The sequence below is a fragment of the Somniosus microcephalus genome, chromosome 2, assembly GCF_052327205.1.
Source record: "Somniosus microcephalus isolate GS21.2 chromosome 2, FLI_Smic_1.0, whole genome shotgun sequence".
Classification (NCBI taxonomy): domain Eukaryota; kingdom Metazoa; phylum Chordata; class Chondrichthyes; order Squaliformes; family Somniosidae; genus Somniosus; species Somniosus microcephalus.
This window is the reverse complement of record NC_140988.1, coordinates 105291365-105305712: the sequence shown is the minus strand read 5'-3', so window position 1 is coordinate 105305712 and position 14348 is coordinate 105291365. Positions and strand designations below refer to the sequence as shown.

At 48.2% G+C, this 14348-nt stretch overlaps 1 protein-coding gene across 3 annotated transcripts in view; it reads left to right on the top strand.

Annotated features, from left to right (window-relative positions):
* Positions 1-1211: 1211 nt before the first annotated feature.
* Positions 1212-14348, top strand: part of LOC147122854 (uncharacterized) — a 119404-nt gene continuing 106267 nt past the window's right edge. For all 3 annotated transcript variants that reach the window (XM_085961339.1, XM_085961328.1, XM_085961319.1), the window contains exon 1: positions 1212-1424. The gene's annotated coding sequence lies outside the window, so the exon portion shown is untranslated. The remainder of the gene's footprint in view (positions 1425-14348) is intronic.

Genomic DNA, 14348 nt, shown 5'->3' with positions numbered 1-14348 from the left:
CGTTGTAGGTGTCAGCCATATTTGCCTGAATAGTTTCATAGGAAAGTATCATTAGCCAGATAATTATTCAATTCCTTTTTAAAGGAACACATTGGCCCAACATTTGTGATCAGACCTGTAAAATATCTGCGCTTTGACCTGGTGGCCCGGGAGGTATGGAGGTTTGTGATCCTGGGCCTCTCCGGGTACGTGCGGGTAGAGGCCCACGAATCCCAGGGACGCATGCGATTCGCAAGTGCCCCATGGATCATGTGGGCCAGCCCAACCAATAAAAGAAGGGAATCCCCACTCAAAGATATGGGAGTTCCGTACATACGTAACTGTCATAAATATTAATGGGGATGACTTTAAAAAAACAGGAACATATGAAATAAAAATTTTTAAATTACATATTTAAAATTAATTAAAATGCCATTTAATTAAATATTTTAAACAAAAATGTAATTGTTTGAAAAAAATATTTATATGTTTTAACGGGGCTAAAAAATAAACTTACCTCATTGGACAGGGTTTTTAATGTATAAATGAGTGCTAAAATTTTACTTTTCTATTTTTAAAACTCTTATGCTGGTAAAAGCAGGCCTTACGCCTGCTGTTACCAGGTATAATAATTTCATGGGCATTCAGCAGGCGGAAGTTGGGCAAATAGCGCAACTCTCCACCCACAGAGGCCCTTTTCCCACATGCCTAAACCAGGAACTTGCACGGCTCCTATGGGCATGTGCGCACCTCATACGCACCCATAGGGGTCACAAAATACAGCCCAAAGATTTAGCACTATCTAACTTTGATGGGAGTCCATTCCAAATATCAACCACACTGTGGCAAAAATGTTAAATTTGCCTTCCTCTTCGAACGTCTAGTCCAATTCCCTGGCCTCAACCATTGCTCGCCCCAGTGGGGCCTACTTGTGCCCTTCTGGAGTTGAGCACGCCTCACCACACTGGGTTTATCATAGGGTGACCTTATGTCCCCGTTTTCCAGGCACAGTCCCTGGATGAGGGGCAGGTTCATATCAGGAGCCACGTGACCTCGAGCTGCCCTGCGGTCGGTCAATAAAGTGGGCGGGGCTGTGCGGTGGGGCGGGTTCCGATTGGTGGGAGGGATGTCAATCTCCTGTTTTCAAACAGCAGAAGGGGTGGACTCACTGTGGGACTTTAATTTATGCAGAGCTCGCGCTCTGTGGCCACAATACGCATGCTACGTTACCTCACCCCACACCCCGCCCCCCCCATCCCCCAACCGAATCCCTGGATAGTCCTGTGAAATTCAGTTGATGAGAAATCGTCCCCAGGGCCAAAATGTCTGAGTATCAGGTGCCGCTCCACGGCCTCAGATGTGTGGGTGAGTGTCGGGCTGTGAGGAGGGGAAGGAGCCGGTGACTGCGGCCGGCAGGTGCTGTGAACAGCGGCCGCATTATTCAGGTGGGAAGTTCTGGTGCTGCTTTTTGCAAATTCAGTTTGCATCAAAATTTTAAAAAATTGTGCCTCGCTGTGCTGACCAGCCTACATTTTCCATCCTGACTACTTCGCTGTGCTCCCACCCTGTGTTTCCCCGGATTCGGTTTAGAAAGTATGGTCACCCTAGCTTATCGACCTCCAGACATACGCTGGGTCCTATATGGGTCAGGGAAGAGAGAACTCCCACGGTGGGCAATTTCCAACCCCGGCCCCATCTCCTCTGCATCAGTGGCCTTGTAAGGGGTGGGCAGAGGTACCCAAAATGCACCTGTAGCGGCCTAGGATTGAGGGTTATCGATATATTGATAATGCTGCTCGATTATATGTTTGTCAGAGGAAGGAGAAGGCAGAGGGTATGGTAGTCTGGTTGTTACTGTACAGGACTGGCAACCCAGTGGTTGTGAGTTCAAATCCTATCATGGTAAGTTGTGAAATTCAATTCAATATACCTTGTCATTTGTAGGCTGGCACCAGGAAAATAACCATGCAAATTACCATTTTGTCATAAAAACGCAACAGGTTCATTAATGTCCTTCATGGATGGAAACCTGCCACCTCTACCTGATCTGGCCTATATGTGACTCCAGTCTCATATTACATAGTTGACTCTTAGAGGGGAATTTTAACCCCCAAAAATGGGTGGGTTGCGGTCGTAGGATGCTAAATGTTAGAAATCTGAATGCCGACCCCAACCCGCCTCTAACCCGCCCACTTCCGATCTCCCCCTGCTCAGGATTCCAGATCTTCCTCCTCCTGTTCCTGCCACCACGATGTTCCCCCAGCTCAGGACTCCCGATCTTCCTCCTCCTGCTCCTGCCACCACGATGTTCCCCCAGCTCAGGATTCCCAATCTTCCTCCCCCTTCTCTGATTTCTACAAACTCCCCTGGCCCAGGACTCCCGATCTTCTTCCAACACCACCCCCCAGGCCTTTCCAATCGCTCTCTCCCTCCTCTTCATGCCCTGGCTGCGGCCAGGAAATGGAGGCAAAAGATATTAATCAGGTCCTGCTGTTAAAATTGGCAGGATCTGAGGGAAACCCGTTCTTCCAGGTTTCCCGTCCTCAATCCAACACCCGGAGTCAAGACCAAGTGCAGTATTCATGTCAGGGAGGGCAGTGAGGAGAGGAGGGGGGGCGGGGAATGGCATGGGAGGAGGACAGAGGGCAGAATAGGAGGCATGAAAATGGGGAATTATGTCAGATGGCCCAGGTTTTCATCTGAGCGGGGAGAGAGAGGGAGTGGGAGCTGAACCTGAGCAGGGAGAGAGAGAGAGAGAGAGAGGGAGCTGAACCTAAGTGGAGAGAGAGAGAGCATGCAGGTGCAGCAGGCGGTTAAGAAGGCAAATGGTATGTTGGCCTTCGTAGCAAGAGGGTTTGAGTACAGGAACAAGGATGTCTTGCTACAGTTGTACAGGGTCTTGGTGAGACCACACCTTGAGTATTGTGTGCAGTTTTGGTCGCCTTATCTGAGGAAGGATGTTCTTGCCATGGAAGGAGTGCAGCGAAGATTCACCAGGCTGATACCTGGGATGGCAGGAATGACGTATGAGGAGAGATTGGGTCGATTGGGTTTCTACTCGCTGGAGTTTAGAAGAATGAATGGTGATCTCATTGAAACTTATAAAATCCTAACAGGACTAGACAAACTAGATGCAGGAAGATGTGCCTGATGGTCGGGGAGCCCAGTACCAGGGGTCACAGTCTAAGGATAAGGGGTAAGCATTTTAGGACAGAGATGAGGAGGAATTTCTTCACCCAGAGAGTGGAATTCTCTACCACAGAAGGCAGTTGAGGCCAATTCATTAAATATATTCAAGAAGGAGCTGGATATATTTCTTAAGGCTAAAGGGATCAAGGGATATGGGGAGAAAGCAGAGACAGGGTACTGAATTTGGATGATCAGCCATGATCTCATTAAATGGCGGAGCAGGCTCGAGGGGCCGAATGGCCTACTCCTGCTCCTATCTTCTATGTTTCTATGTCTATGTTTCTATGAGCTGAACCTGAGCGGAGAGAGAAAGAGAGAGAGGGAGCTGAACCTGAGCGGAGAGAGAACGAGAGGGAGCTGAACCTGAGCGGAGAGAGAGAGGGAGCTGAACCTGAGCGGAGAGAGAGAGAGACGGAGCTGAACCTGAGTGGAGAGAGAGAGGGAGCTGAACCTGAGTGGAGAGAGAGATAGAGGGAGCTGAACCTGAGCGGAGAGAGAGAGAGAGAGGGAGCTGAACCTGAGCGGAGAGATAGAGGGAGCTGAACCTGAGCGGAGAGAGGGATAGAGTGGAACCTGAGTGGAGAGAGAGAGAGAGAGGGAGCTGAACCTGAGCGGATAGAGAGAGAGAGAAATGGAGTTGAACCTGAGCGGGGAGAGAGAGAGCGAGAGAGGGAGCTGAACCTGAGTGGAGAGAGAGAGAGAGAGATGGAGTTGAACCTGAGCGGAGAGAGAGAGAGGGAGCTGAACCTGAGTGGAGAGAGAGAGAGAGAGAGAGCTGAACCTGAGCGGAGAGAGAGAGTGAGAGAGAGAGAGAAGGAGCTGAACCTGTGCGGAGAGAGAGAGAGAGGGAGGGAGGTGTAATGATCAGTAACATGTCATTCTAGAATGGTACACTAGGTGGAGCTGTATGTTTATTAGTGGGCTACCCACAAGGCAGTAGTCAAGATGGATGCCTGTACACTAGTCCACATGGCTGAATAAATGACTAACTCAAGCTAGCTGTTCATAATGAAAACATCTATTTATTTATGAACATAACATGGTACCAGGAGTGGTAATATCTGCTGAATATTGTGAAATACGACATGGAGAATTTGAAGCCACTGGAGGGTTTGAAACTCATGGGGAATGTCGACTGCAATTTGGCGGACTTTCAAACAACAATTCGAACTCTACATTGCTGCCATCGGGTTCGGTACAAAGCCAGACGCAAGGAAAATAGCGTTACTGCTCATGGTTGCAGGCCCGCAGGCGATAGAGGTATTTAATACGTTTGTATTTGATCAAGAGGAGGACAGAGAAAAAATTAACGATGTGCTAAAGAAGTTTGATACACATTGTTCTCCCAAAAAGAACGAGACCTATGAGAGGTACGTGTTCCGTTCATGGACACAGCAGCAAAATGAGAATTTTGATAGCTTTGTGACCAATCTGAAACTGAAAGCACAGACATGTAATTTCTCTGAACTGAAATCATCCATGATTCGTGACCAGATTGTGTTTGGTACTCATGATAAAAAAAAGTCAGGGAACGTTTTTTGAGAGAAACCGAACTAACATTGGAGGATGCTGTGAAAATATGCCATGCCAGTGAGCTAGCTCAACAGCACGCAAAGACATTCAGTGAAATTAATAATAATGCGACTGTAGTGAATGACAGTGCTGCTGTCGGTGCTGTGTCCTACAAGGGGAAGAAACATGGGCAGAACAGAAATGCAAAGCAATCGGAGGATGGAATTTTTAACTGTAAACGCTGTGGTTACCAGCACCAGTCAAGACAATGCCCAGCGTTTGGAAAAATGTGCACAAAATGTAATGGAAAGAATCACTTTGCCAAACAATGCTTTTCAAAAGTAAAAACAAAGAAAGGGCAACAAGTCAATGTGATTGAGGACACTGATTTAAGTGAGGCATTTTTTGTAGGAATGGTGTCATGTGACAATATCGAAAAGGATACAGAAAATGTGCAGCCCTCAGGAATGGACAATGCTGAACATAAAGTTAATGCAGTAAAAGAGGACAAATGGATGATGCCACTGCAGGTAAATGGAGCATTAGTTACATTGAAACTAGACACTGGGGCAAAAGCAAACTTAATCAGTATGAGTGACATTAAAAATATGAAAGAAAAGCCCAAAATACAGAAAAAGTCAGTACTACTGAGAACTATAATGGACAGAAAATAGATAGCTTAGGTGTATGCACACTTAAAGTGACAGTCAAAGACAAAGTGCATCATCTCACGTTTTCTGTTGTGGCTGAAGGACTTGATTCACTACTAGGTGACAAAGCTTGTGAGGACTTAGAACTGGTCAAGAGAGTCTACCGTATAAACTGTGCCATAAGCAGACCAGATGACTCAGTGGATTCTGTAGTGAGTAATTTCCAGGATGTGTTCAAAGGATTTGGAGTTCTACCATTCACTTACAAGATCCAGCTAAAGGAGAATGCTCAGCTAGTGGTACGTGCTCCACAGAGAGTTCCAGCACCCCTGCGTGACCAGCTCAAGAAAGAACTGGACAGAATGACCACACTAGGAGTCATCAGGAAAGTCGAAGAGCCAACAGACTGGGTTAACTCCATGGTATGTGTAAAGAAAAAGAACAATGATCTAAGAGTATGCATGGATCCAAAGGACTTAAATGCAAACATAAAACATGAACACTACCAGATTCCCAAGCGAGAAGAAATCACCAGTGAAATGTCAGGTGCCAGATACTTCACAAAGCTCGATGCCTCAAGGATTTTGGCAACTAAAACTGGATGAACAGAGCACCAAATACTGTACCTTCAACACACCATTTGGCAGGTATTGTTTCCTCAGAATGCCTTTCGGGATAAGGGCCTAGAAATTCAGTAGCGTTTGCGCCCAATTAGGGGCGAAAGAGTGGGTTGCGCCTGAAGTTGCGTCGCGCCCGAAATTAGGTGGGCCCTAACATCGGCGTTAGCCGGTAGCGCTGCGCCGGCACCGATGACGTCATCGGTGTGCGCAGTGCCCCGGTACCGCCCGAAACCACGCCGATCCCCATCTTCAGTAGCGGCCGCCTCTTCCATGGCGGGCGCTAACAACATCGGGAGACCGGGTCCTTGCTGCAGCCTTAGCGGCGCAAGTTAAGGTGGAGGTGCGGGGCGGCCACTTTTTCGGCGGCCGCCTGCCCGCACCTCCTTCCCCGGCCTCCTCCACCTCCCCCCCGCGGCATTGCCGGCTGGTTTCCGTGGAGCCCGGCACTCCTCCGTTGTGCCGGGCTCTTTTGCTGGCACTTGCAATCGGGGCTCCGGCCGTTGCAGGCACCTCCCCCTTAAGAGAAGGGGGAGGCCTGCAGTACAGCAGCCTGCCGCACCGCATCGGGTGGCGCAGCGGGACCGGGAGCGCTGAAATTCACTTTCAGCGCCCCAAGCGGGGCGGACACACCCTGTACCAGCGCCCGGTTCTGCTTTGGGGCGCTGAAAGTGAATATGGGGCGGGCACAACTGGCTCCGCGGTGGGCGCAAAATTTTCGGCACAAACGTGCTGGCGGGGCTATACCCAATTTCTAGGCCAATATCTGCATCTGAAATCTTTCTTAGAGCGATGGAACACATAATTGAAGGTCTGGAAGGAGTTTGGGTCTATGTTGATGACATCATCATCTGAGGCTCCACACTGAAAGAACACAATGAGAGACTGACTAAAGTGCTACAGAGCATACGCCGGAATGGACTGAAGCTCAACAAAGCCAAGTGTCAGTTTGCCGTCCAGGAAGTCACTTTCCTAGGAGATAATCTATCTGGTAAAGGAATAGAGCCAGATATGGAAAAAGTAAACAGCATACTCAACATGCCCTGACCCACTGACAAAAAAGGAGTGCTACGCATCATGGGGATGATAAACTTCATTGGAAAGTTCATTCCTAACTTGTCAGCCAAGACAGCCTGTCTGCGAGACCTGCTACATAAAACAAATGAGTTCGCATGGACAGAAAGACATGAACAAGAGTGGATGAACCTCAAAACAGTGCTGACAACCACACCTGTACTCACCTTCTTTGACCCAACAAAGAGAATCAAAGTGTCAACGGATGCATCAAAAGATGGCCTAGGCGCGGTCTTGCTACAAGCAGAGGGTGAAGATTGGAAGCCTGTTGCCTATGCCTCCAGGTCTATGACTGACTCCGAGTGTCGATACGCCCAGATTGAAAAGGAATGTCTAGGCTTGGTAGTTGGACTAGAAAAGTTCCATGGCTACATATATGGACTTCCCACCTTCACAGTTGAGACAGACCACTGCCCACTGGTTGCCATCATAAAAAAAAAATCTGAATGAGATGTCTCCAAGGATTCAACGACTCATGATGAAGCTGCAAAGATATGACTTTGAACTGATCTACACACCAGGCAAACACATAGTGTTAGCAGATGCACTATCCCGAGCACCCACAATGAGTCATGTGAGCTCTACTGAGGAAGACGTGGATGTTCATGTGAGTATGGCCACTGCTGCGCTGCCCGTGTCAGACACAAAATCAAAGCAAATAGCAGAAGAAACAGTAAAAGATACAGGCCTAGAAATTGAGTTTGCGCTGCACCAGGGCTTTAGCGCCGGAAGTTAGCGCCGGCGCTAAAGCCCTTTGCGCGCGCCAAAAATTCAGTAGCGCCGCGCCCAAACGGCTGCCGGCGCTACTGAAGGGTTTTAGCGCCTGAAAACTGGCGCAACGCGCCGCATTGCGGCGCTATTCCGGCGCTGCGGCGCCCGCTGCAGTGCGGCAGGCTCGGGAAGTGCAGGCCTCCTCCTTCCGTTAAGGAGGAGCTGCCTGCACCCGGCCACGGCCCGCGCAAATCTCTGCAAAAATGAGCCCGGCACCTCGGACAAGTGCCGGGCTTGCATCTGTTCCGGGGTGGGGGGGGAGAAGTCCGGGGAGGGAGCTGCGGGCAGGCGGCCGGCGGGAAAGCGGCCGGCCGCTGCGCCTCCTTAAAGCGCCGGCGCAGACTCCGGCAACACTCATTTGCCGGAGTCTTAGTTGCGGCTGCCACTGGCGAGGCGGCCGCAACTGAATTTCGGCTTGGGGCCGGGTTACCACGGCAACCGGGACGCTGCGCACACTGATGACGTCATCGGTGCCGGCGCAGCGCTACCGGTCTACCGCCGCGGAAGGGCGCCAGGCAATTTAGGAACCGGCGCCAATTGCAGCGCTAGGCCCTCTAGCGCCGCAAAATCGGTGCTAAGGGCACTGAATTTCTAGGCCACAGTGTTACAAACAGTAATAGAGAACATTCATCATGGTTGGCCAAAAGGTTCCTGTCCAAAGTACTATCACATCAGGTCAGAGTTGAGTGTCGCAAGTGGACTATTACTAAAACAGAACAGAATAGTCATTCCACAGGCTCTGCGTCAAGACATGCTCAAAAGGATTCATGAGGGACACCTCAGAATTGAAAAATGCAAAAGGAGAGCAAGAGACACTGTTTATTGGCCTGGCATAAATAAGGACATTGAGAACATGATAGGCAAATGTGAGACATGTCAGAAACACAAAAACAAACAAGCAAAGGAACCAATGATAGTAGCTGACTTACCAACAGCACCATGGCAAAAGGTTGGTATGGACCTTTTTCATTTGAATGGTAAAAACTATCTATTAGTGATTGACTACTATTCTAACTATCCTGAGATGGCGCTGCTCTCAAGCACATCAGCAAGCAGTGTTATAATGCATGTTAAATCCATCTTCGCCAGACATGGAATTCCCAGGATTGCCGTTAGCGACAATGGTCCGTGCTTCAACTGTAAGGAGTGGCAACAGTTTGCAGCACATTATGACTTTCAACACATCACATCCAGCCCTCTGTATGCTCAGTCAAATGGTAAGGCAGAGAAAGGTGTTCAAGTTCTCAAGCAGCTACTGAAGAAAGCAACAGAAAGCAAGTCTGATCCTTATCTCGCCCTGCTGAGCTACCGAACCTCCCCTTTAGACTGTGGTTCTTCACCTGCTGAGCTCCTAATGGGTCACACGTTGCGCACCACGCTACCCTGCTGTGCAAAAGAAAAGCAGAGTAAGGAACTGAGACAGAGACTTCAACTGTTAAAGCTGAAACAGAAATCACACTATGACAAGTCATCCAAAACTCTGAAACCATTGACAAGGGATGATGTTGTCAGGATTGACGATCCAAATGCATGGAACAGGAAAGCTACAGTTCTTGAGGAAGTAGGACCAAGGTCATACACTGTTAGAACTGAGGAAGGACAGATTCTCAGGAGGAACCGCTGTTCCCTCCTGAAAACACAAGAAACTATCCAAGAGCAAATCGATGACAATGCCGCAACTGAATCTTGTCACTCACCACCAGAACAATCTAACACAAACACACATATAGGCTCTCATGAAAACACATCAGACTTACCTGTGCTGAGAAGATCCACACGTGAAGTAAAAAAGCCTGATAGACTTAATCTTTGAGCACAAAGAAAACTATAATAAAATAATGAAAGGCTTAGAGTTCATAAAGTAAAGCTTTGAAAATGTGTTGACTCATCATGAATGATTGATATTGATTTTGTTTAACCTCTAAGAAAAGGGGATGTAATAATCAGTAACATGTCATTCTAGAATGGTACACTAGGTGGAGCTGTATGTTTAGTAGTGGGCTACCCACAAGGCAGTAGTCCAGATGGATGCCTGTACACTAGTCCACATGGCTGAATAAATGACTAGCTCTAGCTAGCTGTTCATAATGAAAACGTCTATTTATTTATGAACATAACAGGAGGGAGTTGAAGCTGAGCAGAGAGAGAGAGAGAGAGAGGGAGCTGAACCTGAGCGGAGAGGGAGAGAGAGAGGGAGCTGAACCCGAGTGGAGAGAGAGAGAGGGAACTGAACCTGAGCGTGGGGAGAGAGAGAGAGAGAGGGAGCTGAACCTGAGCAGAGAGAGAGAGAGAGAGAGAGAGAGAGGGAGCTGAACTTGAGCGGAGAGAGAGAGAGAGAGGGAGCTGAACCTGTGCGGAGAGAGAGAGAGAGCTGAACCTGAGCGGGGGGGAGAGAGAAGGAGGGAGCTGAAACTGAGCGGAGAGAGAGAGAGAGAGGGAGCTGAAACTGTGCGGAGAGAGAGGGAGCTGAACCTGAACGGAGAGAGAGAGAGAGAGAGAGGGAGCTGAACCTGTGCAGAGAGAGAGAGGGAGCTGAACCTGAGTGGAGAGAGAGAGAGAAGGAGCTGAACCTGAGCGGGGGGAGAGAGAGAGAGAGAGGGAGCTGCACCTGAGTGGAGAGAGAGAGGGAGAGAGGGAGCTGAACCTGAGCGGGGGGAGAGAGAGAGAGGGAGCTGAACCTGAGCGGGGGGGTAGAGAGAGAGAGGGAGCTGAACCTGAGTGGCGGGAGAGAGGGAGCTGAAACTGAGCGGAGAGAGAGAGAGAGGGAGCTGAACCTGAGCAGAGAGAGAGGGAGCTGAACCTGAGCGGAGAGAGAGAGAGAGAGAGAGAGAGAAGGAGCTGAACCTGAGCGGGGGGGGAGAGAGAGAGAGAGGGAGCTGAACCTGAGCGGAGAGAGAGTGAGAGGGGGCTGAACCTGAGCGGAGAGAGAGAGAGGGAGCTGAACCTGAGCGGGGGGAGAGAGAGAGAGAGAGATGGAGCTGAACCTGAGCGGAGAGAGAGAGAGAGAGGGAGCTGAACCTGAGTGGAGAGTGTTACATAGTTATGTTGGGACTACATTGTACAAATCAAGTGTAGCAGTACTACGATGCTGGGAAAGTAGTGCGCAGGCGCCGCACAAGGCACTTGGAAATATCACCCTGCACCATGCGGCAGACAAGGATTACAACTCAAAGAAAACAGTAGTTTATAATTACAAACTACCGAGTCCAGAGTTGTCTTTACAAAGCACTACGAGCGCTAGAAGACATAACGTGGCAGCGGTGGGATCGAAACATTTGATGGACATGTATCCAGAGTGTTTTGATGACACTGTAGGATGCTTCGGGGAGTTCAAGTACCATATAACAATAGATCCAGAGGTAAAACCCATCATCCACGCTCCAAGAAAAATACCCATCAAGCTAAAAGAAAAATTATACACCGAACTAAAAGAAATGGAAGAGAAAGAAATAATCGCAAAGGTCACTGAACCCACAGACTGGGTAAACTCGCTTGTGGTACGGGAAAAGCCGAACGGGCGGCTCAGAATCTGTCTGGACCCCAAAGACTTAAACCAGGCAATAAAGCAGGACCACTACCCCACACCAACATTAGAAGAAATCACACCAGCACTGGCAGGAGCCAAAGTCTTCTCCAAACTGGATGCCAGAAACGGCTACTGGAACGTAAAACTGGACGAAGAATCAACTAACCTGACGACTTTTAATACACCATTGGGGAGTTATAAATTCCTTCGGCTGCCATTCGGGTTGAAAGTCAGCCAAGACATCTTCCAACAAAAGATCGATGAAACATACAAAGGCTGTGAAGGAGCCATTGGAATCGCTGATGACATCCAAGTTTACGGAACAAATTAAAGAGACCACGACGTGCACTTGCACGAGGCCATGGAGCACACCAGAACGACTGGCATCAAGCTGAATGCCGAGAAGTGCATCGTTAAAAGTACGAAATGCAAATTTTTTGGCATGATCTACACACCAGAGAGTGTCGAGCCTAATCCCGAAAAAGTTGAGGCGATAGCAGAGATGAAACCTCCAAACGACAAGAAGGAGCTGAGAAGCTACCTCGGCTTGGTCCAGTATATGAGCTCTTTCATCCCGAACATGTCAGACTTCACAGCGAACCTAAGAGAATTACTAAAAGAAGACACCGAATACCAATGGTCAGAATCCCATGAGAGGAACTTCAAACACCTAAAGGAATTATTATGTAAAGAAACCAGCCTGTCTTATTACGATAGAAAAAAAACTGTCACCCTACAGGTAGATGCCTCTACCAGGGGGCTAGGGGCAGCCCTCGTGCAGGAAGGAAAACCAATAGCTTTCGCATCGAAGGCATTGACATCAGCAGAGACAAGATACGCAAACATCGAAAGAGAGCTATTGGCAGTAGTATACGGATGCGAAAAGTTCCACACCTACTTATACGGAAGAAAATTTGAGGTAGAGAGCGACCATCGTCCACTCGAACAAATTTACACGAAAAACCTAAGCAAGGCCCCAGCAAGACTGCAAAGGTTACTGTTAAGACTCCAAAGTTATGACTTTGAATTAAAATACCGGCCAGGAAAAGAAATGGCACTGGCAGATGCATTGTCTCGATTGTCACCACATGAAAAACACGAGATGAAGGGCCTGACAGTAAAAATACACCACCTCGTAAATGTTACTCCCACAAAGCTTAGCCAAATTCAAGAGGAGACTGGTAAAGAAGAGGAGTTGCTACTACTCATGCAACAGGTAATACAGGGGTGGCTGGAGAAGATCCAGCAGGTCCAAAACCAAATCCGACAGTACTGGACAATCAGAGATGGCATCTCGGTGGAGGACGGTGTTCTCCTTGTTGGCTCAAGAATCATAATACCAAAAACGATGCAAATGGAACTTCTCCGCTTAATACACCAAGGCCATATGGGGATGGAGAAATGTAAACTAAGAGCCAGATCAGCTGTGTACTGGATAGGCATGTACAAAAGCATAGAACAAATGGTCTCCACATGCTGCATATGCCAGAAATACCGAAACACACAGCAGAAGGAGGAGATGATTCAAATGGAAGTACCCACAAGACCATGGCACACGATAGGAACAGATCTGTTCCTGTGCAACCAGGAGTGGTACATCATAGTAGCAGACTACTACTCAAAATTTCCTTTTGTCAGAAGGATAAATGACATGAGAGCCATAACAATCACAAAAATTGCGAAAAACTTATTCGCAGAACAGGGCATCCCAGAAAAGGTCATCTGCGACAATGGGACACAATTCACCTCCAGCGAATTCAGAGCACTGGCTGGAAAATACGGATTTAAAATAATTACCTCATCCCCACATTACCCAAGGGGACACGGATTTATTGAAAGACAGATCTAAACAGTCAAAAGAGCTTTCATTAAAAGCAAGGAGATGGGAGAAGACCAAGGCCTTGCCCTTTTGGCAATCAGATCGAAACCTTTGAGAGCAGACTCGAAATCACCAGCAGAACTACTAACCGGTAGAAAATACAAAACAACTCTACCAGCAAAGATATATCCTCCCCAGGACCAAGAGGACATTCGGCAGAAGCTGATGGAAACACAAGCTACGGGGAGCACACACTATAACAAGCATGCAAAACCACTACCGGAGCTGCTAAATGGGCAATCAGTGCATATACAAGATCCGTTATTGAGAACATGGAGTCCAGCCAATGTTATTGGAAAAGCTGATACTCCAAGATCTTACTTGGTAGAGACAGAACCTGGAAACCAATACAGGCGAAACAGGATCCATATCAGACCCTCACCTGAAGCTGTCAAACAGCGGACAACATTAACAGCAGTTACGGTACCAGACACGGAAAACAATATAACGCCAGAAACAAACACCTCAAATACAACAACTGCAAACATGCACTCTCCAGAGCCAAACACGACAGCACCGGCAACAAGAAAAGAAAACACCAAAACACCGCAGAAAGGAATAGTTATAGCCAAGTCATTGTTAGTGCACAAGTGCAGTACAACGAAATGTAGGCTTGCGGCTCCCGAGAGTGTACATTTGGATTAAGACATTTAAACATTCAACATACATTTGGCTTGTAGTATATTAACATAAATATAACCATAATAAAGTGCATTGGCAGATGTGCAGGCTTTAGAGTTTATTTGTGGAGTTCAGTAGGATGACAGCCCTGGGAAAGAAGCTGTTCCTAAATCTGGTCGTACGGGTGCGAATGCATCTGTAGCGTCTCCCAGATGGCAGGAGGGCGAACAGACTGTGGCTGGGGTGGGTAGGGTCTTTGATGATGGACCGTGACCTCCGTAGACAGCGTTTCTGGTATATGTGCTCTATGGTCGGTAGCCGGGTGCTGGTAATGCGTTGGGCAGTTTTGACTACCCGCTGCAGGGCTTTCCGGTCATAGTAGCTACAGCTGCCATACCATACTGTGATACAGTTTGCCAGGATGCTCTCTATAATGCAGCGGTAAAAGTTAGAGAGGATCAGGGGTGACAGATTACATCCCTTCAGCCTCCTTAGGAAATATAGGCGCTGCTGGGCCTTCTTCACCAGAG